Genomic DNA, 7,180 nt, shown 5'->3' on the forward strand with positions numbered 1-7,180 from the left:
CCCAGAGAGTGTGTGTGTGGGGGGGGGGGGGGGGGAGACTGGTCTTCTTTATTACTCACCTGTGCTGATCTTTGGAGGGATTTCAACCTCCCTACACGGCTCATTGCCCTCCATATCCATCTCTTCTACTTCTTTAGCATGTAATTGGCTTTTTTCCTTGGCAAAATGAATTAGACAGTCAGCGTTTTTTTTTTATTAACGTGATCATTTTTAAAATGCAGACCCCCCCAGCTCCTCCTACCTGATCCTCCTGAGGGATCTCCTGATGTTCCTGTGTGGAGTCCCGGGAATACAGAGGACGGGGACATCTCTCTGGGGGATTTCTGTTACTGGATCCATCTGTAGGAAACACACACACTGACTGAATACATTGTTTCTATGTCTTTATATCAGAGGATGTGTGTATCTAGGGGGGTCCTCACTACTCTTCTCTCCTTTACATGAAATTAAAGTCTCCTCCTACCCAGTGATGTTAGGGGTGGCCGGTGCTCCATCATGATGTCCTTCTATATTATCCCACTCCTCCATGGAGAAATAGACAGTGATATCCTGACACCCTATAGCAGTGATGGCGAACCTGGGCACCCCAGATGTTTTGGAACTACATTTTCCATGATGCTTAGCTACTCCGCATGAGCATAATGGGAAATGTAGTTCCAAAACATCTGGGGTGCCAAGGTTTGCCATCACTGCCCTATAGGAACCTGACATACTATGGCCATAGATTGGAGGATGTGTGTATCTAGGTGGATCCTCAATACAAGAAATTAAAGTCTCCTGTTACCCGGTGATGTGAGGGGCGGTCGGTTCTTGATCATGATGTTCTACAGATCCTTGTGTCCTTCTATATACTCCCACTCCTCCATGGAGAAATAGACAGTGACATCCTGACACCTTATAGGAACCTGACATACTATGGCCATAGATCGGAGGATGTGTGTATCTAGGTGGATCCTCAATACTCTTCTCTCCTTTACAAGAAATGAAAGTCTCCTCTTACCCGGTGATGTGAGGGGCAGCCGCTTCTCCATCATGGCGTCCTTGTAGAGATCCTTGTGTCCTTCTATATACTCCCACTCCTCCATGGAGATACAACCTGTGACATCCTGACTCCTTATAGGATACTGACATACTATGGCCATAGATCAGAGGATGTGTCTATCTAGGTGGATGATCAATACAAGAAATGAAAGTCTCCTCTTACCTGGTGATGTGAGAGGCGGCCGCTTCTCCATCATGACGTCCTTGTGTCCTTACTCCCACTCCTTGGTAGGCACAAGCTCACATTTAGAGAAACACAGACGTGTAACAATACAGCTGTAATAGGTGGATTAAAAAGGATAGAAATAATTAAAACATAAACATTATTCTCCCTGGAGAAGAGACGTCTGAGGGGGGACATGATAGCAATTTATAAATATCTTAATGGGGATCTCAGCTTAGAAAAAAAGCTATTCATTCTAAGGAATTGCATGAGGACTTGAGGACATACAATGCGATTAGAGGAGAAGCGTTTTAACCTCAGGCAACGAGGAGGGTTCTTTACTGTTAGGGCTACAAGATTGTGGAATTGTCTACCACAAGAGGTGGTTTCTGCGGGAAGTATGGTGGCTTTCAAAAGACTCTTAGACGTACATCTCAAGGATCAGAACATTCAGGGCTATGTGAGATGATTACAGCCACACACATCTACACAGGTTGAACTGGATGGACTATTGTCTTTATTCAACCTCACCTACTATGTAACTATATGAACCCACAATGCTTGACCATTCAGTTTAACTGCCAACCGCTCACAGTAAATATACTGCGAGGGAGTGGCGGGTACAGTTACAGTCACATACATGTATGTGATGGCCTTCTTCCAAGTTTTGGGGTCTCCTGCCGACCCATGCTGTGATTTGGCACAGCACAGGTTTGGCAGCTAATTTCAGCCAATGATTTAGGCCTCATGCACGCTGGACGTTTTTACAGCGGCTGTTTTTTGGCGTCAAATGTTTTTTTTTTTTTGCAGCCAGTAAACGCCCCGGCATGTTATCCTATGTCTCCATGCACACACAGGCTGTTATTAGCAGTTTTTGGCAGGGGCATTTTCTGACTTGAACCCCCCCCCCAGAACTAGTGGGTTTTTAGAGGAGTTTTTCAGCTGTAAAAACGCTCAAACTCTGATAAAAGCTTAAAAACGCCAAAAAAACGCAGGCGGACAGGATCGGATGCTCCATGCAGCCCTATGGAGCGGGGGATGTCAGCTGACACCTGCTGCTATCCGATCCTATCCGTGAAATCCGGACGGATGGAAACCCTATTTTCCATCCGTCTGGAAGATCGGATCAGATGACAACGGACAGGCAGTCCATTCTCATCTGATCTCCCCCTAGAGGAGAGCGGGGATCTGACAGCTCCATCTCTGCACACAGAGCAGAGATGGAGCTGTCATCCGCCTGCTCAGTGGGGATCGACAGGTCGATCCCCCGCTGAGCAGAATGGACTCCCATCAGGCGCACCACCCATGTGAAAGGACCCTTAGACCCCGTTCACACTGGGGCGACGCTACTTGCGGGGGGGACCTCACAGGTCGCGGTGCGCAGCTCACACCGTGACCTCGGAGCGGCCGGCACGGACTTCATATCATTGAAGTCAATGCAGGTCGCTCCAGGTCACCCCAAAGAAGCTCCGGACCCTTTTTCTTGACTTGTGTCGCTCCTATTAGAACGGATCCACAGCTTCTCTATGGCAGGCGGCCAGGTCGCCTGACAGGTCGCCCCAGTGTGAGTCTTAATGACCAGGCCATTTTTTGCGATTCAGCACTGCGTTACTCTAACTGACAATTGCGCGGTCGTGCGACGCTGTACCCAAATGAAATCGATGTCCTTTTTTTCCCCACAAACAGAGCTTTCTTTTGGTGGTATTTGATCACCTCTGTGGTTTTTGAAAAATATAATTGTTTTCATCCTTCTAGGCCAAGTTGTATTCTGCTACATATTTTTGGTAAAAAAAAAAAAACCCAATAAGCGTATTTTAATTGGTTTGCGTAAAAGATATCACGTCTACAAACGAAGGGAAAGATTTATGTCATTTTTATTTTATTTTTTTACTAGTAATGGCGGCGATCACCAATTTTTAGCGGGACTGCGACATTGTGGCAGACAGATCGGACTCCTAATTGACATTTTTGACACTTTTGGGGGGACCAGTGACATTACTACAGTAATCAGTGCTAAACATATGCACTGTTACTGTATTAATGACACTGGCAGGGAAGGGGTTAACCTAGGGGTGATCAAAGGGTTAAAGAGGAAGTAAACCCTCCTCTACAACTTGTACCTATAGGTGATCCTATGATAAGGTTTACCTATAGGTACTGTAAATATCTCCTAAACATGTACCGTTTAGGAGATATTTACCTTACATGCAGCCAGTGACGTCACTTGAAGGAACGGCTGCTGGTGCCGTTCCTTCAGAGCCCCGTGCCGTGACTGTCGGCTCCCGTGCGGAGTGACGTCACCGCGGCTCCGGCCAATCAGATGGCCGGATGCCTCGATCCCGGAAGATGGGTGACTGAACATGTCGCCTGTCATAGAGGTAAGCGGGCGGCACGACAGGGGCTCGTTCTTAGGTAAGTATTTCATAATGAGCTAGTATGCGAAGCATACTAGCTCATTATGCGTTTCTCTTTCAGGTTAACCACTTAAGCCCCGGAAGATTTTACCCCCTTCCTGACCAGGCCCTATTTTGCGATTCGGCACTGCGTGACTTTAACGGACAATTGCGCGGTCGTGCGACGCTGTACCTAAACGAATTTGACGTCCTTTTTTCCCCACAAACAGAGCTTTCTTTTGGTGGTATTTGATCACCTGTGCGATTTTTACTTTTTGCGCTATAAACAAAAAAAGAGCATAAATTTTGCAAAAATAACAACATTTTTCACATTTTTTTTTATATGAAATTCCCCCCCCCCCCCCAAAAAATGTAAAAATCTAAATTTTTTAACATCTTAGGCCAATTTGTTTGGTAAAAAAAAAAAAAAATCGCAATAAACATATTTTGATTGGTTTGCGTAAAATTTATTGCGTTTACTAACTACGGGAAAGATTTTTGTAATTGTAATGGCGGCGATCTGCAATTTTTTTTGCGGGACTGCGACATTGCGGCGGACAGATCGGACCCTTGACTGACATTTTTGACACTTTTGGGGGTACCAGTGACATTTCTACAGTAATCAGTGCTATAAATATGCACTGTTACTGTAAAAATTACACTGGCAGGGAAGGGGTTAACTTTATTGGAGAGGGAGGGGTTAAGTGTGTCCCTAGGGGCGTGATTCTAACTGTGATTGGCTGTGTGGTGTAACAGCAGAGATCAACGGTCCTACATAGCAGCACCGTTTGATCTCTGCTGTTACACAGGGGAGAATGACAGGCGGCTTTGTTTACTTTAGCCGCCTGCCTTTCTCCCTCTGTAACTTACGATCGCGAGTGACCAGCGGATATCGGGTCAGCCGATCGCTCGCGCGGAGGTGTCCGTGAACGAGCAGGGGCGCGCGCTCGCCCCCTATTGGCTCACAGGCTAGTGACGTACCGGTACGTACGTCACGGGGCTGACCGCCGCAGTATATGTACTTGCGGCGGTCGGCAAGTGGTTAAAAAAAAAGTTTGGGTTTACAACCTCTTTAAGTGTGAGCCTAGGGGGTGTTTTCTAACTGTATGGGAACCAACTTGTGGAATCAACACAGAGACCTGTGATTCTGAAAGGGAGGATCACAGGTGCTCTGTGATCATTTCAGAGAGAAGAACAGTCTGCTGTATTTACAACAACAGACCGTCGCTCTCTCTCAGTGGAGAAGCAATCGCGGGTGCCGGAGGTAATCGCGGTCGCCGGTCCCTTGGATTCAGCTTCCCCCGCTTCCTAAGCTTCCTAATGGGGACGGCATGCATCTGCCCCCAGGAGCGCTCCTGAGAACCGCCGTATAGGAATGGCGGCGGGTGGTCAGCAAGTGGTTAAGGAAATTTAATTTTAGTGGATATGTTTTATAGCACAAAGTAGAAAATATAGTTTTTTTTTTTTTTTTTTACATTTTCATGTTTTTTTTTTTTTTTACATTTTCATGTTTTTTTTTTTTTCGCTTATATAATAAAAAATAACAATGATCAAATACCACCAAAAGAAAGCTCTATTTTTGTGGAAACAAATGAAATAAATGTAGTTTGTATACAATTGCACTATTACCAGTTAAAGTAGCACAGTGATGAAAATTTTTAAATTATATAAAAAGTTTTTAGCTTTAAGAATTTTCGTTTGACTTTCTAATCATTATTGGGGCAGCGATGATGGAATTAAAAAAAAAAAAAAAAAAGCAGGGTGGGAATTTTTCCTAAACACATTCTGAACAGTGGATGCGGGTTTCGCCTAAATTCCATAATTGAATGTTAAAAGCAAACTTTTGAAGAACTTGACGTTCATTAACACATGAAATGTACTGAGGATTTCTATATGAATTGTTTAAAAATCTACTAGTCTACAGCCAGTTTAAGAGAGAGGTGGGGGGTAGAGTGAGAGGAAAATGGAAAGGGGGGGGGGGTAGAGTGAGAGGAAAAAGGAAAAGGAGGGGGGAGTGAGAGGAAAAAGGAAAGAGGGGGGGGGGTGAGAGGAAAAAGGAAAGGGGGGAGTGAGAGGAAAAAGGAAAAGGGGGGGTAGAGTGAGAGGAAAAAGGAAAAGGGGGGGTAGAGTGAGAGGAAAAAGGAAAGAGGGGGGAGTGAGAGGAAAAAGGAAAGAGGGGGGGGAAGTGAGAGGAAAAAGGAAAGAGGGGGGGAAGTGAGAGGAAAAAGGAAAGGGGGGGGGAGTGAGAGGAAAAAGGAAAGAGGGGGGGAGTGAGAGGAAAAAGGAAAGAGGGGGGGGGGGGAGTGAGAGGAAAAAGGAAAGAGGGGGGGGGGAGTGAGAGGAAAAAGGAAAAGGGGGGGGAGTGAGAGGAAAAAGTAAAAGGGGGGGAGTGAGAGGAAAAAGGAAAAGGGGGGGAGTGAGAGGAAAAAGGAAAAGGGGGGGGGAGTGAGAGGAAAAAGGAAAAGGGGGGGAGTGAGAGGAAAAAGGAAAAGGGGGGGGGAGTGAGAGGAAAAAGGAAAAGGGGGGGAGTGAGAGGGAAAAGGGGGGGAGTGAGAGGGAAAAGGGGGGGAGTGAGAGGAAAAAGGAAAGGGGGGAGTGAGAGGAAAAAGGAAAGGGGGGGAGTGAGAGGAAAAAGGAAAAGGGGGGGGTAGTGAGAGGAAAAAGGAAAGAGGGGGGGGAGTGAGAGGAAAAAGGAAAGAGGGGGGGGAGTGAGAGGAAAAAGGAAAGAGGGGGGAGTGAGAGGAAAAAGGAAAGAGGGGGGTGAGAGGAAAAAGGAAAAGGGGGGGTGAGAGGAAAAAGGAAAAGGGGGGGTGAGAGGAAAAAGGAAAAGGGGGGGAGTGAGAGGAAAAAGGAAAAGGGGGGGAGTGAGAGGAAAAAGGAAAAGGGGGGGGAGTGAGAGGAAAAAGGAAAGAGGGGGGGGAGTGAGAGGAAAAAGGAAAGAGGGGGGGGTGAGAGGAAAAAGGAAAAGGGGGGGGGGGGTGAGAGGAAAAAGGTAAAGGGGGGGTGGAGAGGGGGGGGGAGAGTGGGAAAAGGAAAGGGTGGGGTAGGGAAAGGAAAGAGGGGGGGGAAGGGGGGGAGGGAGAGGGTGAGGGGGAGAGAAAAAAGAATGGGAGGAGGAAAGGGGGGGGGGGAAGAGTTTGAGTTGGTGCAGAGAAAGGAATAAAGGAGAGAAAAGAAAGAAGGGGCAAAAAAAAAAAAAAAGAAGAATGTGGATGAAGGAGGGACAGAGGAAGAAAAAAATAGGGGGGGGTGAGACAATAGGGGGAGTTAGAGAGAAGAAGAAGAAGGGAGGGAGAGACAGAGACATGGAGAATTGGGGTGAGGTTGGGGCAGAGAGAGTAAAAAGGAGGAAAAAGAGACAGAGGAAGAGGAGACATGGGGAGGGGGGGGGGGGGGGATAGAGAGGAAGAAAGGAGACATGAAGACAGAAGAAGCAGAGTATGGGAGGGGGGAACATTTGCGGGGGATGAAACAGAGAATTGGGGTGAGGTCAGGGCAGAGAGAGGAGTAAGAGGGAGATTGAGACAGAGGTGATAAAAGGGGGTTGGGGGGGGAGTTAGGTCCCCTTTTCACACTGGCTTTC

The 7,180-nt window shown here is 46.9% G+C and overlaps 1 long non-coding RNA gene across 1 annotated transcript in view; it reads right to left on the reverse strand.

Moving 5' to 3' along the window:
* Window positions 1-240: 240 nt before the first annotated feature.
* LOC309563020 overlaps window positions 241-7,180 on the reverse strand; it is a 17,164-nt gene continuing 10,224 nt past the window's right edge. The window contains exons 2-3 of the long non-coding RNA XR_014225681.1: window positions 1,001-1,317; window positions 241-339 (exon numbers count right to left, since the gene is read on the reverse strand). This is a non-coding gene — a long non-coding RNA (uncharacterized lncRNA). The remainder of the gene's footprint in view (window positions 340-1,000; window positions 1,318-7,180) is intronic.

The sequence above is a fragment of the Pelophylax lessonae genome (assembly GCF_965119305.1).
Source record: "Pelophylax lessonae genome assembly, chromosome: 9".
Classification (NCBI taxonomy): domain Eukaryota; kingdom Metazoa; phylum Chordata; class Amphibia; order Anura; family Ranidae; genus Pelophylax; species Pelophylax lessonae.